Here is a 19,356-nt window from a genome sequence, read left to right on the forward strand (position 1 = left end):
ACTAACAAACTCGTCACCCCCAAGCAAACTCCCTCTGTAGCAAACACCCTATTCAGCAAAATCCCTTGCCTACAACCAGCATCCTTCCCTTCCTTCCCATACTAAGAAGGGAGCCGCAGCTCGCCACCACCACAGCTCAGCAACAGCAAAGGATCCATGTACGGAGAAAACGGCGTACGGAGCTGCTGGCACATCCCAGAGCGCAGGCAAGTATAGGTCAAGCTCACACAGGCGCAAGTCAGAAGGTTCCTCCTATCTCCTTATTCTCAGTGTAAGCAGTTTAAGGAGCAATACCTTGAAAGTGCTTTTTAGCTAAGCAGAAAACTGCAGGTACGGTGTCAGCTGTTTACTGAATAAATGCATACAGCCCTCTAAATCAAAAGCTGCATAATCAAAGGACTACTGATCTGTTTTTTAAAATGGATAATTTCCTCACATTTTCAACCAATGGCACTTAAAAGAGACAACATACAATAGAGTGCAACATTTTCCAAACTACTGCAATTTTTAAGGTGTTGCTAACACAGATCTATTGACTGATTTACACTAATTACTTAAAAAAGATGCTCCAGGGCAAATCACACACTCTCAGTCAATTTACAAAGGAGGTCATTCAGTAATTGACAAGGTGCGTACCTCCTTTTGAATAGCTGTCGGACTGAAAAGAAAATAAATACTGAACCTAGAGAAAATATATAGAAAAGCTAATACAGAATTCTCATTGCACTGTTAATTGTTAACGTTAACGCAGAACTCCTCTGTTTTTCATCCTCCTGCAAAGGAAAAATGCACAATCGGTATAAATATTAAATCTGCATCAGAATAAGTCCTAAAGCGCTAATTTGTGTATTTCCTTGAAAAATATTTTTCCAATTGCCGTGAACACTTAGCACTGATGACAAGACGGGAGCAAGGCAAATACCTTCACAGGAGCACCACGCATCTAAAGAAAGGCCACAGCATCATTCCCTCCCATTTTGTGATTCATGGGAGACTTTCTGTAATATACACAAGCATTTCAGTGCCACAACAAATCTCTGCTAGTGTCTGACGTGACGTGCAGCAAGCTGGGATCGTTCATTTGGAAAGGAGATGGAACAATTAACAGCCCACAGTGACAGGGTCAGGATAGAGTCCAGATGTTCACAAATGCATTTGAATATAATCTACATTTCCAGGGAAAAATAAACAGGTATCCATTTGCACCTCTATCGCATGCCTGTTGAAATCATCAGGACAACAATATGGCCCGATGGGTTTTAGAAAGATGCTGCAGCCAAATTTAGCCACCGGGCTGGTTGTCAGCAACGGCTGGGCAAATCTGTATGCAGGCTCTCGTACTGGTCACCAAGCTCCCTGACTTACTGTCCGTAATTACCCATTAGACAGTGGCACAAACAGGTGGCTCGGAAGGGTTGACAGGCTAGAAGTCTTTTTCACGGTCCCGCAATATGATAGACCATATACAATACAACATATACACAATCAAAACCCAACTTACATCAGCATCAATGGTGAAAAATAGGATGCCAGCATTGTCTGCCACAACAGCTGTTCGGCATCTGAATGAAATACTGTATCCCGTATTCACCCATCTCATAACATCCTTTTTGTAAGTCTCAGAGGTCACCTAAACACATTTATTGACTTCATTATTTTTATATAGGGGGAAAAAATTGATGGTGCTACAGCGCCGAGCAAATAACTCACAATAAAATCTTTATTCAATATATTTCATCTTTTTTTTACTGTTCTTGCAACACAGTGAAATTCTTACATTTAACCATTATCTAAAATCACTATCTGAGAATTTCTGCAGTAAATTTTTTTATGCTACAAGATGTTCTTGGAAAGTTCGGAGTGAATGTTTACCATTAAAACTGTGCTTATTATTTAGATAAACCATGCAGTGCTGTTTCTGTTCTCCAGTTGACTTGTATAATTTATGGTATAGTGTGACTTGTGAATTTTCCTGGTAAGCGAACATGACAAATCCATGAACAGTTGGTTAGAGGGGCTCAGATTCTAGGACTTGTCAATAATTAATTTCATGGGGAGTAAAATTAAAAGGCAATTTGAAAGGATCACATCCCACGTGTCCTATCCAGAAGAAACAGAGACCAGAAAATGTGATAGCAATGCACAAATCAGAGGTTGGTTGGCTGTACGTATTCTAAAACGAAACTCCCTGTGGCATTTTACAAGAGAGCCTAGATGTATTTGGTTGCCTTTTTTTTTTTTATTTTTACAAAAAAATGTAATTCCACTGAGCACCCACTTCACTCATTTCCTGAGTGGGAGACAGCCAAATCCTTAGATGCTATGAGTCAGCCCTGGCCCCTTGGCAAAAGCCATGACATCTTAGCTGATGAACTTATAAAAGGGGAGACAATAGATAATGTTCCTGAAACAGATACTTTTTGCGTGGAAAGTGTGGCCCATGATATGCTCAGGAAAGGTATGTCAATGTGAATCCAGATGAACCTGGATCGTTCAGCAATACAATGACATCAATTCCTCCTAATAGAGATGACAGAGACTTCACAATACGCAGTTCTGAAAAGATGATTTGCTTCAGCGAGCTCCTCTTTGGTTCTTATTTTGAAGCAGACTAAGGAATTGAGACGACCTCAAGTACAGTTATGTACGTCTTTAGAGTGCTCTTAGGGATGAGACTCTTCAAACTGAATGAGGTCTGGAATTTCCTTGAGAAAGTTTGACCTATCCTTATTAAAAGAAGTGAACCACCAAGTCAAGCACATAGCTCATTACGACTATAAAAATAATTCAAAGCAAGCCCCCAGTCGCTTAACACTGGGGCGGCACACTGGTTGTGCAGGGTATGAGTAGAGACAAGCACAGATGCCAACTGTACTGGGGACACGATGATGCAGAGCTGTGTACATACGGACAAGTTTCGTCCTTTAACTGTGCACACCTTGTTCAGATGTCTGCTCAATAGAATTGAAGTCACAAGCTCTGCACAAAAATGCCTTTTCTATGACGAGAAGACAAGGTGCAACGATTTCGAAGGCCCTAAATGCTAAGTCAAGTTTTATCCAAATGTCCTCCTAATTTTCATGCATTCCTGACCACAGTAATTTTGTATAATCAGTCCACGAAATCTAAGTAAAGCATTGCCTGATTTCTGTGATTGCCAGAAATACACCATGAGGATCATAAAGGATGATACAAAGCAGTACCATGTTCTCATGATGATGGGCTCCACTGTACCCAACAGTGAGCAACCCAGTAAACCATAGTTAAGCTCCAAAACGTCTCTTCATTAACATACAAATATGAGTCTAGCTCTATTGCTATCTCATATACACCCTCCTGACATGGCATTTTTATGACACTTTTCGTAAAAGAAGACAGAGTTCCAAAACTGCTGAACAGGATAATAACCCTTTCATGTAGTCTGCCCACACTGTATAAGGGATGGCAGAGAGAAGCTTTGAGACAGCTGTCTGACATCCGTGTTCCAAAATGTTTGTATCACTGATATAAAGGTATTATGACACTGTCAATCTTACTTTCTTTACGATCCTGCACGCCTCTTAATACTACCAGTGATCTTCCAGATGATCGCTTGGCAGAGGTTCGACCGAGATGCCCACACGCTGACACCCAAGCTCCTGTTTCAGCAGGTACCCTTCATGCAAAAGAACAAAATGAATTTGTCCCTCTAATGATCTCCTCTTCATCTGACACGCTGGACATAAACGCTACGGTCTCATTGTAATTTCTAGCAGTGACGTGCATCTCTCGGTTGCCCAGTCAGTGGGACCGGTCCCTTTGTGGGCAACCTCAAAAGAACAAAGTGACTGAGGGAAATGACGGAAGTGAAGCACACGGAATATTTTCCTTTCTACCTGGCGAGTCTTTCAGGTAGACTTCAGCGGTGACACACAGAAAGACCACAGTTAAAATCCTTATCTCCTTGAAATCAATGGGATTTTTGCCACTGCCTCCAGGGGAACCAGGACTTCATTCTAAGGCACTTTGAAAAAGATTGCAGCCAGCCCCATTCAGCAGCGTTAACCAGCGCATCGTCACTGGCGGCTGTTGATTTACACCAGCTGAGAATCTGATCCTCTGTATTGCAGGGAGGACAGACGCATCCCGCTATCAGGCCGCTTTGTTACTCACCAGCCTGAGCCTGTGCTGCGGATAAAGAGAGGGCTTTAATCCCCAGCACCCTCAATCCAATACCTTTCACCATTGCCGGATTCACATTTTGTTTTGTTCCTTTAATACGAGCTTACAGAAGAATGAAACTGATAAACTTCCTCCTGCTCAGATTATGGGAGCACAGGATAATATAACAAGTTAAATGAAACATTAGGAGAAATAGAAAGCACTTCAGAAAACATGCACTGCCTCTTTAACATTTCAAATTTTTCTTTTAACATAAAATTACAGCATAATATAAGAAAGGAATCCAGTAAGATGCTTTATCATAATACTTGGGCAACTTTAACTCATCTCAAGTGTTATTATAAGAAATAGAATTTACTGGTATGGACTTATATTCAATAGCACTCCTTCCCTTTTTAATGAAATGTCATTATTCCAATACAAATCCTTTCATTCTGCAACCCGCTCCCCCCTTCATCTCACTATATTTCATTTCCTGCAGTTACGTGATATTATTGCCTTTTTTTTTCCACAGCTATTGATTTAGGTGTATATGGTTATTACAATGCAAAATAAAACAGTTCCCCCATCCATTCTACCTTGTACCGTTGAACATTAACTTAATTTGTTTCAAATCTGCATTTGATTTGGCAAGGAAACCATTTATCTTTATGAAGAAAGCCCTCATAAAGTAGGGACTTCAGGAGATCACTGCTTTAAAAATTTAATAGCCTTGTGTCTTATACACTAGAAAAATGAATTAAACCTTCAAATATTATATGTCTCAATGTAACCTTTTTGCATTTCATACTATGTTTAATTTATTATATCCCAGGAAAAAAATTAGATAAAACCTCACTAGATTTAGGGTGGTGGTTTGTTCTCGGTTTTGTTTGGACTTGGGTTGGGTATTTCACGTTCTGGGATTAAAAGTCTATCATTATGGTATTAGCAGCTGGATGTACCTGATGTTGTTGGGCTGGAGTTGGTTGTTACGTATCTGACTTTCTTGGTTTGCTTCTCAGCACTGATAAGAATCATTAAGTTCTGAAACCACCACCAAAGTTGACCTTCCAACCTGCATGCAGCATGCAGTATCTTTAAGGATGATTTCTGTGGCACAAGCAAAGGACAAGCTTTCAGAGTCTAAAGCAATCACAAATCAAAATAATTTATGCATTCTCACTAGAGATGGAATATTTGGATTGCAATGCAGTATACGATGCCTTTTGCATGACGGGTAGGAAGCAGAAATATCCACGACTGTAATGGAAAAGTTCTGGTTTAGAGAAATAGTCACTGTATGACTAGGCTGATGAACAACATCAGCAACCAAGGGAAAATAATCATATGGTTTTGCTGGAGTGAGAACTTCTTAGGTATTTACGTCACTTATTTCTTGGAAAAACTAATATTTCACACTGCTGCATTACAATAGTCATTCTGGACATCTTTAAAAGAGTGGCTTTCCTTCCTTCAGCTTGTTTTTCTACCTGACCAACAAGAGCTGTGCTAATTTCCCTGATTCATTAATAATTCACGTTTGCATCATCACTGAAGACACCAAAATCAATTGCAGTCAGAAACCTAAATACCTTTCAGGAGCTGGGCTGAAGGCCCCAGGACCACCACCCATCTCTGCAGTACGATACGGGTCTCCTTAAGACGTGGACCTGCTGGCCACCTACCCTGGAACCTCTCAGGCAAACCTCCTGGAACTCCAGACTCTAAACCTCTGATCTCCAGCAGATGAACCTGACCGTACCCTTCCGCAGTTCCTCCCACACTCCACTTTGGTGTGTGTTTGGAATTTACCCAGGATTTTGAATCTTGAACACAGCAGTCCAGATGGCAGCGATCCTACTATGCCCTGTTCTTCTCTCCCAACCGTTCTGCCCACTCACACACCTCTTCTGCACCCTTCGATCAGAACAAGCTTAGCCCCCCAAAAAAATAATAATCAAGTTTTTGAGGTTGATTTCTAGGAAGGTCAGCGTCACAAATACAGGAAGAACAGACGTGAGGCAGACTATGATGACAGACAGCTCATATGGCTTGGCCTGGCTGAGTAGGACATGAAGTTTAAGCCTAAATTAGCAAACCAGAAACACATCAACAGGCTCCCTCAAGACAGGAACAAGAAGTCAGTGAAATTGTGAGTAAAAATTAGACCACGTACATTAGGCAGCCTGACCTTAGTAAACTGAAATGAAAGACACAATCTTAGCATGGCACACAAAACGTAAATGCTGTATTGTCTCTCTGAGGCAGCATTACCAAATGAACTGGCTTTACGTTAGGACTCAGTAGCGAAAAAATCGTAGTCAAAAGACACCTAGAATGAGGAAAGAGCTTCAAGCAGAGAATCATCATGAAAGAACTGAAGAAAACTTAAGCAGGAAACACCTCAAAGGACTCCTTAACAAGGACAACCAAGTGAAGGGAAGGGGACAATAAAACACTAGAAGTTGTGTAAGCAGGGAAAGAAGGAAACTCATAATGTTCAAATCTAAAATAAATTCACCATCAGGACAACTTCCATCAGCCTGCATTGCTGTATTACCGAGCTATATTCTTTGGTACACCTAAGTTTTATTGATTTTACAGCTATAAAGCAAACAGCAGACACTAGAAATACACTGGATAGGTCTCATTACAAATCTCCCTGTCTGTGTCTTAGAACGTTCTTAAGCTGCATTTAGCAAGCAACCTGGAAAGCGCTGATATACTGTGTACACATATTAGAGACATGACTGTATTTGCCTATTTCTTCCCAGTAGGTAAAAACGGGATGTTTTCATTGGATGATCTCCAGAAATGAAATCAGAGCATGGCATTGTGATTACTCAGCTCCTACAATGAATTCCCAGTTTCAGTAAGAATAAGTAACATTCTAATTTAGAGTTGATATTTGACACTGTATGAGAGGGGAGGGGTCTACTTTCCATTTTCTCCTTAGACAACAGTGGTAAACTGCAAACCTCCCTGCTAAAATGTATGATCTTTGGAGAATGCTAATTGACCTACTAAAGTTGGCTTATTTTATTCGGTGAAATTTGCTTATCACAGGCCTCTAGGTGCTTAACATAAACAATATAAACGAAAATAATGAATAGACCAAATAGCTAAGTGACAATGGGGACCACATCAATAGCGCTCTGCCCAACAGAATATGGCTCAAAAGAAACTGTATTATAGCATCTGAGCATCTCAGAAGAGGGAACCTTTCCCCCTTCTGAGGTTTGTTTTATTTCCAAGCACAGGGGGATTTGTTAGTTTGAGGCAGATCAGGTATATCCGCCCCTCGCAGACTGCAGAGCACAGCAGTTCTGTGGACGTGAGCACACGCAGGATTGATGCCATCCTGTGGGTGCGCAAAGTGGCTGTACAGGGAGGGCGGGCGATGCTGGTGAGAACGGTCCACGCTCCCGCACTGCCAGCGTAGGCTTCTCCAGTGCAGCGGCTGGTGGGAGACTGCAAACAGAGCGAAGTCTGTGGACTCCCGACACTCACACAGGCACGAGGACAGGCACACCAGCAGCAGAGGTTCTCTCTGATTTTATGCGTTTTCCGAAGTAGAGGATTTCTCTCAAGATAACCTGATTTTATTTTTTCTTTCATTGCTATTGCTGTGCATTAAGTCTAGGGAGATTTCTGAACAGGAAGAAGCGAGCACATCATCTTCTCATAGAAAGGCTCATCCAGCAGCAATGTTCTCTCCAGGTCAACCAAATCAGAAAATAAACCGCATATGTAGGAACATGAGCAGGATCTGAGAGTAAAGCAGTCACCCGATGTGAGTCACAATAATGCTTGAGGGATATAAATTATGAAACTGCAAATTTAATATTGAAATAACCAGACTAGACTTATGCTAGCTAGCTAAGAAAACAAAGTTCAGCAGAGCTCCATTCACCCGGCTGTTCGGGCAGCTTCATTGCTCACTCTGAATTTGCCAGGTCTCGGCTGCTACTGAGGTGGGGTCTCGGGTGGCTCTGCAGCCCACTCGTCCCACGAGAGTAGCTCTGAAATAGCAACTGCCCTTCCTGACGTGAGGGACAGAGGACAGACCATCCTCCATTTCGGAAAGCAGGACCAAGCAGGGCAGTGCTCAAACTGGGACAGCACATTGTCAGCTGGGACTAGTACGTGTCATTCACTACATTCACAGTCCCCAGAACTATGCAACTCGGCTGTCTTAAAAGGTAAGTGTACCTGCCGGTTCCCTGGGCAGTGAGAGCAAAGCAGACCATAATACCTGTTCTTTATAGATTTCACACCACTTAGGAGCAGGTACATGGAGTCAGAGACCTTCCTCCTCTTCACGGATTTAAAAGTTTTGATGGGAAGAAGCCTTATTCAATCTTCTGCTAATACAATATGAAACACTCTTCACAGCTGTAATTTCCTGTAGCATCTAAAATGTTTCCTGTTAATATTTTCCACGTTGTTGCTGTTTTTATGAAGAAAAAAAAAAAATCCCCTAAATATTAACATTTTCAGATGGCAGAATGGAAAAAGCTAACATAACTCCTAGAGACACAGCGTACAAACCCAGAAGTAGATCTAAAGCCAGATTTCTCAGCACTCCCTAAATTCTGTCACGGGGAACAGACCAAAACTCCCGTCCAACCTTCTGCTTTTCCTCACCCAGTGCTCAGATGTTGCAATTTGACCTCGATTCTAGCCAGAAGACAAGGCTCATTTCTGTAGCATAACACAGATCGCGCACCTTTATTTTCATTTTGTATCCATAATAATTCCTCTGCTGCCTCCTCCTCCTATTGCCATGGCAAACAATAATCCTACCATTGCTTAAAATGCTTGGAGGAGAAAGCTTAGGCTCTTCTCTGGGAAGAAAAAGACATTTGGTTACTATAAAGATAGTTAATCTGTGCTCTTGCTATTGAAATTTTTTAGCTCAATGGGAGGTTTGAGAGACAGGGAACAATAAACACAATAAAGCTACAAAGTAGCCAAAACCAAAACTAAACAGAAAAACCTCTGGCTTTTAGTCCTATAGTGGCTCTCAGCTACCCTCACAAATTCCATTTTAAAAGATTTAGTGACTGCAGCTAAAGGATGAGGGACGTCTACAAAGAAGACCCGAACTGCGCCAGGAGGAGCGTGCCCAGCATTCGCTAGGAGCTTTATTGCCCCAAGAAAACTAGAAAATGCCTTGCCCTTGTAGGCAGCAGCAACATAGCCAGTAAACAACTTCTATTATTATTATTATTTTGCTGTCTCTTTGTCTGTGCTGCCTGGAGGGCAGGACGAGCTTTGTATGAGCGTTTGTTTGCCTCCCCTGGCCGCCCAGCATAATTACTCAGCAAAAAACCCTGGGCTGATTCCTCCTCTGGAAACTGTAACTCGGGCACTGCCGGCCCCCCCAGCAAAGACTGGTGTATTTATACCAGCCCAGCTCCGTCCGTCCGTCCGTCTGCCCGTCCCGTCACCCGCCACGGGGCTACGGGACTGATGCATCATCTCTTCTCTAGCTAAGCAAGAAAAATAGCAAATTGGACATATTTGAAGACAGATTTGCAAGACACAATTAGTTGCCGAATTGGGTGCGCAGATTAACACTTGTTCATGCATTTACCTACTCATGAACGAATTTTCAGTAACGATCTCTACAGCCGTGGCCGTAATTTGCGTACTCAGAGACCACGAATATTGGCAATCAAATGTCTTGTGTGTGCCCACAAATCTGGGAAAGATCTGAGAGGGGATGAAGGCATGCCTGCTGAGAGCTGCCTTCTGCTGGCTGGGGACTCGCCTGTTCCAATGGAGAAAACAGGGAATCGCTTTAAATTCGTGATAGCCACGGTGGCGGAAGGCAAGCAGACCAGGCTGTACCTCTAATTTCTGAAGATCTTGCTGTAAATTACTATATGAATAGTGAAAAATACTCATTCTTCCCGGACAGCATTCGGGACCTCCCACAGCCACTGCTCAGTTGAGGGTTATATACAGCTTCTGAAGACCTTTGCAAACTTTCTGGTTGAAATTAAAAGCAAAACTACACGTATCATTTCAAACAAGAAACTTTTTTTTTTTTTTCCCACTGAGAATACGCATGTGATTTTGGCTTTGTCATAAATCAGTCTGTAAAATTTCTAGCCAGACTTTTGTTAAAAAGCGAAAAGAATGCTTCCTGCTGCGGCCACCTTCTGCCAGAAACGCAGTGCCTGGCAAAGCCCTGTTTTACCAGGAACGACTCGTGACCCCGTGGGTCGCTCTGAATTGCACTGTCCTGGACATACAGTGTCAATGAGACTGTATGTGGGATGCACGTGAGTCTCAGCGTCCACCCTGTAACAAGGGACACTTTCTTTCTTTATTTTTCCACCTTTTTTCCTTGTTTCTGCCAGCCTGAGGCACAGCGGAGCATGGGGCCCACGCCTCTTTGTCCATCGGTCCCGTAAAGTGCCATTACCAGGTTTTTCATACTTGCGATCGCACCCCCACCACTGCACCGTTTGTATCTCTTCACATCTTGATTATTTAGATGCAAATCCGCAGCACGTAACAAATTCCCCCTCTCTCAAAATGCAATCGATTTTAAAAGCATGTGAGGAAAAACCTGAGCGCTCGGAGTCTCTGCAAGCGCCCATGACATGAAAGACTTTAAGTGACTGTAAGCTATTTTCCTTGCTGTCAAGCTGCCAGATGATTTTCCTGCCATTAGCACATGTCTATACAGGACAAACTAATGCCTGCCTTTTTGGACATATGTGAGGAAATAAATGTAATTACAAGCAAGATGTAATCACAATTGCTTTACTATTAAAGCTGCTGTACGCTCTCACGGTTTAGTTAACAATACACGCCGAAGAGTGGAATCGCTTGATGTTCTCAGAAGAGGGGAAAAGAGGGGGAAAAAAGATAAATATGGCCTCTTTCATTTGTATCTGTGAAAACACAACATTTAAATGCAGAATTTGACTTTCCAAATATCACACCAAAAACCTTTTAACAAAAACAGCAGGGAGAGAAAGCTCTTTAAACCATGATATTCCATGAAGGATTATGAAAATAGAGGTCATTGCAAGAAAGAGAATTGCAAATACAACTTGAAAAGCTTCTCACATTTGTAAATACATCGAGGAGAATTTATTCCTCTCTGGTTTTGCTACCAAAGGATATTTACAGGTTCCCAGGGAAAAAGGAAGAAAAAAAAATGACATCAAATTTGATATACTCTGTGTGGTGCAACATGCTGATGTGTAGTAGTAACACTCAACCGAGCTTCAAAGGAAATGAGTTTTCTAGGCTGGAGTTACACATTACGGGCCTGATCCTGACAACACACCGAGCATTTCCTGAGAGCTTTCGCGTGCCCTCAGCTCTCGCTGAATTCAGAGACAGCTTTTGATTTCTTTTGGTGCTGGATTATGATCAGAAGTAATGAGACAAAAAACGGAGCGTGCTTCAAAGCAAGAGCTGAAGCTCGTCTTTTTACAGAGCCTATCGCACTGGGGCCCCCATCCTTCGTTAGGGCTCCGGAGTGATAAAATAATAACAATTGTGATCCTAATAACGAAGTGAATCTTGGTTTGTCTGTTCAGACAGTTGCCGCCTCTGCACAACGACATATCTTACATACCCAGCACGAGAAGGAAATGCATTTGGGCTACGTGCATGGGTGCTTTGGCATACCACCGACACAGAAACCGCCGAATATGTTCCCAAGCCTTTGACTGACAGCCATTATTAGCAGGTTTCAGTGTCCTGCATGCGCGAGGTCTGATTTTAGCACACCCCGAGTACTGACGTTAAAATTATACTTCTTGCATGCATCAGCTATCTTATTTCCAAGCACTGAAGCCACTGCCATGTGCAGACGACGTGCAGGCAGCCCCTTCAGGCTGGAGCCACTGGAGGTGCTAATTTGTGACAGACACAGCGAGCGGGTCCCCTTTCCCCTTCTCCATCCATTGCTGATGAATGGCTCCCGCGAAGCTCAGAAGCTCAGTTCAGGTGGTACATGCACTCTCAGATGACCAAGGCATAAAACCAGATTATCTTCAGACATTTCGACACTTGCTCCGTGAAAATAAACTGGAATAAAGTGTTGTACACCAGAACCAGTCTTCCCTGCCCAAATTTTTGGTGAATCCAAATACTGGAGAAGATCTCTCTGAAGTGGTACAGGCGATAGCTGTCCACACTGAAAAACCAGACCAAACCCTGCTCATCTCTGCTAAAGGCCACTGCTAAAGTTGATCAGTTTGGATCTGCCTTTGCCACTCAGACTGTGCAGTTTTGCTTGAACTTTGCAGTTACTTTACAGCTGCAAGGTGAAACTCCGACGACTGAAATCAACGGCAAAGCTCTCGTTAGTTTCAGCAGAAACAGGATTTCACCTTATGATTTCCTTCTGTACGAAAAAAATCAAGTAGAGACGGAGCTCAACCACTCGCTGCCCAGACATCTGATACCAATAGTACTTTTTTACTCTGTCCAAAACTATATTTAAATTGCATTTCTGGCAGGTTTTGAGATGTGTGATATAGATCTCCTGCTATCACATCAGATGTAGTTTCCCTCAGAACTGTTGAACCAGATGTAAAACGTGAGAGAAGTAAAAAGTAAAATAAAAACCCTGCTCAGAGTAAAGTGTTTTTGGCATGTGGCTATTATATATGGGGGTTTTAGATGTATATCTCCACTCCAGCCATTTAAGAAGGTACACAGTACCATAACTTTATTGGAGCTGATTAGTGCCAGCTACTTGTGATCAGTAGGAATTTAAAAACCAAGGGCTGCCAAACACTAACAATTTACAAACTGTATGCCAGCAATGTGCTGCAACCGAATATTCTGTAGTGCACTTAATTTCAAAGTAGAGCCATATTTAGAACACTGAGGGGGGAAAAAAAGAAGCTAATATATCACGTCAGCATTTGATTTTCAGCACTTAGAACTCTACATGTTCTGTTTCTTACTGACAAAGAGAACCGGAGGCACAGAGTGAAAGGAATTCTTGCGAGGATGTCAAGCATTTGCACAGACAACAGGTACCGCTGTAAAGTAATTCTCCCTTTTCAAGCATAAAATTGTCTCGTACAAATCTCAGTTGCAGATGCGTGTAGGTATAGATTTGAGTTACAAATGAAGAGTGGTGAACAAATGCTTTGGCAGCAAAGGTGAGTCAAAGCAGGGTGACACGGAGGGAGAAAGAGCCGCGCTCTCAGCCCATTAGCATCCTGATTGTATCCCACTCCCCACAGACGGAATGATCACTTGCATGACATTCAACACTACCTGAGGAGCAAAGGAATTTAACCAACCGCCTGTTCTGAAGAGAGCAGGGCAATGATTCTCCTGTCACTAGTTTTATCTCTTTGCGACCCCTTTTTAGCCCAAGGAAATCACTCCTGATTTATTGTGCCGAGAGGAGGATCAGTACGAGTCTATTTCATCCCAAGACCACAAGTCCTCCAAAAAGTGGGGCTTCCCGTCTCCCAGGGACTTGGAATTTGTCCCTCCCTGGTGATTATGTGTCTATTAACATCCCAAAGACACTATGCTGCATAGCGCCTTCAGTTAGCTACTACGACATGGACTGCTCTAAAAATGAATATAATTGTGTCCACTGACCAAACCAAGAGAAAAAGAAGGGAAAAAAAAAAAAAACAAAAAAGCTATAAAGCCAGTTCATCCAATCATCAGGAATCAAAAAAAGGCTTCTCAGGAAAAAATGCGATGAGACAAAAATTCCACCTGATCCCAGGGGAAAGGAGATGGCTTTGTTGTACGCAGCACCCTGACACCAGCTCAGAGATGCAGAGATGGGCACTACTGACAAACGGGCACAAAGAACTGAATCTGCTGTAAAGTAAAGAAGGCTCCTTCTATCATTCCGGTCCATGAAAGATACCCATGGGATCTATTTTTTTTTTTTTTTTTTTTTTACTATGAACAAAAGACTTTCAGAGCTTATCAAGCCAAAAAGCCTCACTGAATTGAACCGAGTTAGAAGTAGAGCTAAAAAAATATTCACCCATAATCCTTGTAGTTGGTCTCTATCTACAGCGCGTTTTCTGTCAGTACCTAAATCCCCTTAAGTAAACACAACATACTGAAAACTCCATGCTTAGCCAAGCTCCTTCATAGTATGAGCAACTTTTAAGGGTTCAAGGAAGCAAAAATGCAAATCAGGCCTTTGATAACCTGGCTCCCTGATGCAAGACACGGGGCATGCAAGAACCAGGCGAAGAGCCCCAGCGCGACCGGAGAGCAACGAATGGCATCATTCCCGTCCTTGCTGACTTCTGGCAAGTGCTGCTTGGACATTTTAATATCATTGTAATTTGTAATTGTTCAAATTGATGACATCCCAGTTAATGGTGCTACAAAAAATTCCATGAACTCCGAGGCTCGAGGCTCAAAGGCATGCCTGTAGGATGGAGCGCGGGGATTTGGGCAAGGGGAGTTAAAGTGGCCTCTGTGTTTGATACGGGCAGATTTAAATAAAGGTCCGAGGAATGCTCAGGGAATGATTAGGGCCAACAGTCGCGAATCTTTCACACTGTGACTGGCAGGGCAACTCCAACCCCTCTCCACTGTATATTGCACACAGCTAGGATGGGAATCCCCGAAAACCTGTTTGGAGCACCTCGCCCTAGCGCACCCCGCTGTGAGCAGTGTGCTGAAAACCAAGCCATATCTCTGATTATTCATAACCAGGAGTGTCGCGCATTCCTCGGAAAGCACACATCATCCTTTGTACTCCAGAAGAGTCGTGATACACCCTGGTTTACCTGAAGGGCCTCAGCAGAAGCTGTGGGGTTAGAAACATACTTGTGATGACGAATGAAGAGATTTCTCAACACGTATTTTAATTTGGGGTTCTGCACTGATTTACCGCATCCCACTCCTAAAAAACACAACCTTAGATACGGCAAATATTTGGAAATATATGGAAATCCAGATGTTCTCTCATATGCTACTGGAAAAGATCGCTATAGACTATGTTCCGTAGATGCCAGTTATGATCTTTCACATCCATTTTTAGAGAATTGCTGTAATTTAAAAAAAAAATAATAAATTGATTCTAATGGTAAGTGACATTTTAGTTCAGTCACAATTACAATCAACCAGACTCACTCTTTGCCTTAGTAGCAGGATATGAACCTTAAGTTCATACAGGGTTAAGTTTGTCACCCTCAGAGATTTCTTAATGACCCTTGTTATCTAAACCCCAATTCAGAACGGTGGCTGTGTATTAGGTTTTCAATGCACATCCTCAGATGTATTAGGACACGAAGTGAACCCGACAGGGAGAAGAATATTTCCTTTCTCCTCTGATATGCCCCAGGAGGGTTTTCTGCAGGTGACCTCCTCAGACCTTGGCTCTACATTAGAGTTATTGTCCTGAGAGAAGATTCAGTTAAAACACCCAATTCATTTCATATAGTGCTCTTGAGTTTATTCTTGGTGGCAGCTAACTTGTAAAATTTTATTATGGATTCTTCTTTGGTTTGCTTGATGGAAAACAATTATTCTATCATCAGGTCTAAATGATAGACCTTGGCGGACCACACAATTTTCTTTCCATTACTATTTTCAGATAAAATGTTAATTTCTGCTTAAAAAGAAGTTCAAAATATCCTTCCTAACATGATATTATTCTGATTCTGTGATTCTGTGATATTATCAACATGGTAATTTAGACCTCACGCTTCTAAATGGCTCTGTTCAAACAGGTCTGATAGACAAAAATAAGCCTTATGACTTCTGAATACAACCTGTTGGCTAAAATAATGAATAATAATAATAATGTTGTTGATGATGATGATGTAGCAGCATGCTGGTGTCTCTTACAGGAGCAGAGCTCACTGTAAGCAATACACAGATGCTCGGTAAGAGTTCATCGATGCCTGACCCTGCTTATACTATTATCAGACAGACAGACACAGTGCAGAAGAGTCCTACCCTACTAAGTGAAGCTGAAGCACAGAAAAATACGCAACTTCTGCAGAAATAAAGAAGCTGTCCCCACAGATGTGTCCCCACAGCCTCACACGGCCCCCAGCTCACAGCCCAGAAGCAGCAGGGACCTGTGGGAGCAGCATTTCCCTGCTTTAGCAGCTCTGCTTTCTGAGCAGGCTGATGCAGCCGCGCCGCTTCCAGAGCCAGCCCATCTCCCAGTAACCCAGGTATCTCTGCTCTTAATTACGGAGGGTAGGTGTACCCCACATCACTCAGAGGGTTTGAGAAGGGCTATGCTGCCACCTAGAACCAAGACTTCTAAATCCCAGCTGAGAAGAGCAGCTCTGTCTGTTCAGGTGTGGGGGTTCTTCGGCAGTGGAATTTTCTCACCAGTACCCTGGCGTTTCAATGATGGCAGAGCTAAGCCCGTACAATTTATTTACATGCAAGTTTGGAGATGACTGTAGAGTGCACCTGACCTTGAAATATATTGCTCTGCAAAGACTTTGGCAGGGAGCTATTCTTACACTACAATAAAATTTCTGATGCTGCGATCCCACCCCGGCTTCACGCCATCGCCCTCACGCCTGCGCTGGGGTGACAACTCACCAGCTGAGCAAGGAGCTACAGCCACCCTCGCTCTTCCCTGAACGCTGCGTGTTCTCCAAGATAAGAGAAGTAAAAGTGGATAATGAATGTATCTGAAACCTCTTAAAACTCCATCAGGATTAGAGAAAAGGAGCCAACCAGCTGCAAACTGCAGTAGATGCGGTCCCTCAGAACCAAAGCTGCTTTCAGGAATGGACAAGTTTGAGTTGGATGGGCCTATTTTCTGGAAAAAATAGATCATTTCGGGTGTTATGTGCCCTTTCTCTTTCATGCAGACACACGCATTAGAAGTCTGATACGTTCACAGCAACGAGAAGTTCCCACTGATTTCACTAGGCTTCAGGTAAGGATGGTCCGTGCTTACAGGAGGTTGAACCCAAAATATTTGTATCAAACCTTTTCTTTTAAATTCCTGGGCAACAGTCATTTAAACCGAGGTTCACCTCTCATCCCACAGTTCTGCTGTTTCCACCTTGCTGTTTCTAGTAGAATTTTCTCTTGCAAAACAATCTGCCATCTACTGAAAAATTCACAGATACTTATAGAGCCATTATTCACATATTTGTTATATATATCAAGTGAAAAAAACCAAGCCACTAAAAAAATATTATGCAGTTTCTTCAGTGCACTGTACAGTCAGATTGCTCTGATGAGACGGCAGATGCCTAAGAAATTAAAGCAAAGCTAGTGCTGTGGATTTGTATTTAGAATCTGGTTGAAAGCACAAGGAACATCTGAAGCAGCTTTGTGCAAAGCCCATTCACAGGGATGAATCCTGTTTTGTAGCAAATATCACGGTGGGGTTAAAGTCTGTTGAAAAAACCCAGGTCTCCTGGAGGAAAATGTATGGGACGTGATTTTATTTAAGGCTTAGAATGAAGTCCTAGGAAATAATTCAGTGGGGTTTTTTCATGCTTGCATATACGTGAACATCAATTTGGAGGCATGCAGAATTTTACGGTCCCATGGAAATTAACATGTTAATGAATATTAACATGATAATTGGTAATAAACCTAAATGTGTGTCATGCAGTCGAGTGAGCCAAGAATGAACCAAATGTATTGTACCAACTAACCCCCCACAGTTACAAGACAGAAATGAACAGCATTTTGTAATTATACACAGTGACATATTTTCTCATATCTACTGCCAAAAAAAATATCACTTTTTGGAATTAAAAGAGAGAGCAGCAAATAGAAACAGCTATGTCATCAGTAATTGCAAACATGTTTTCAACTCCAGCTTCTGATAACTATCCAAAGACATTCTTTTAATTGGTAAAATTGACAACTGTCCAAAAATAAAGAGTCCTTAAGGGCCATATTCACTCCTAACAAGTCAGATTAAGAAATGGGAGTGCCAGAGGAGTACCTAGAAAGTTTTGAAAGGAGATGGGAATTAGCAAATAAGCAGCGCAACCGAAAAGTAAATGGAGCTGCTTGTAAAGGGACTTTTCAGATATTACAAGATTCTATTAACTTTGCCCCATGGGGCCTGATCAAGTTGCCCAAGAGAGATGGACAACAGATTGGCTTACCGTATTTAAAATATAACCCCCCCTCACAGGAACACTAAGAGGATTGCTTAAGATAAGTCTTCTTAACACACGAGCTCTCTAGCATGTGATAAAACAAGCTGGTGAAATCCAAAACAACTTTTCAGCTGATACAGAGTAAGAGAACTTGGTTCCAGAGCTTTACAACTAAAAGATGCTTTTGCAGGGCATTTTTCTTGGACGCAGGTGAGATCTGAGTCCGAGACGGTGTCTCATGTTCCTCAGGGATAGTGGGAGAAGCTGAAGATCACATACACAAATCCTCATCCCACTCACAGGTAAAGTGGCTTACGTAAATACGGTCTATGAAACGATCGAAAGGCAGGCAGAGGGAGACTCTGCCAGATCTCCTCTGCAGCCAAAAAGATACTTCACCAGCCTGATCATGTTTGAACATTAACCTCACTTACAAGGATTATTGCTCGATAACATCACAGGCAAGCAGGAGAGCAAGGTCCCTACTCTGAAGTTTCTTATCTAAAGAAATTTTGCCTTCCAAGTATCATACTATACCCAGGTCAAACAATGAAGCCCGTAGAAGACCACAGATTTTGGTCCTCGTGGACAGGAATTAGGACACTGAATGCCTCTAATACTTTGAGTCTAGGGAATTCAGAATCCCAAAATATCTGCAGGTCATAGATGACACAGAAGTAATGAAAAAACCTTCAGTGGTAATAGCGCTAGAGCAAATTCCAGCTGGAATTGACCTAGGAGAATTCTCAGCAAGAGAAACGTCTCTTTATTCACCTGGCTGAACAAGCAGGTACTAAAAGCCTGTATGATCTACAAATCTCTGTCCACTCACTGCACAGATATATTCCAGATATCCCATATCAATATTTTGCCATTTGCTACTGATGGTTGTGGGAGAAGTAAGTTGCAAGGGACTTTACATGTCCCGACCTTTAGGTTCAAAGACATCTTCACATTCTTGCTCCCTTGAAATCAGCATTTCTCCCCACGAGGAGTTGCCTCGAGTCTCCTTGTAGTGTTTAAGCTACTAAAAATACTGCATTCAAAGAGTGATTAATAAAGCTTGTTGGGGCCCAAGAGTTGCCACGGAGATCGCTTTGTGTACATCTTAAAGTATGTGTAAATATGTATTTGG

General features: G+C 42.3%; 1 long non-coding RNA gene across 1 annotated transcript in view; it reads right to left on the bottom strand.

The window, feature by feature from the left end:
* Window positions 1–19,356, bottom strand: part of LOC128909210 (uncharacterized) — a 79,466-nt gene that overhangs the window by 16,018 nt on the left and 44,092 nt on the right. The gene's annotated exons all lie outside the window — the stretch shown is intronic.

Source organism: Rissa tridactyla, chromosome 4 (genome assembly GCF_028500815.1).
Source record: "Rissa tridactyla isolate bRisTri1 chromosome 4, bRisTri1.patW.cur.20221130, whole genome shotgun sequence".
In the NCBI taxonomy this organism is placed as follows: Eukaryota; Metazoa; Chordata; class Aves; order Charadriiformes; family Laridae; genus Rissa; species Rissa tridactyla.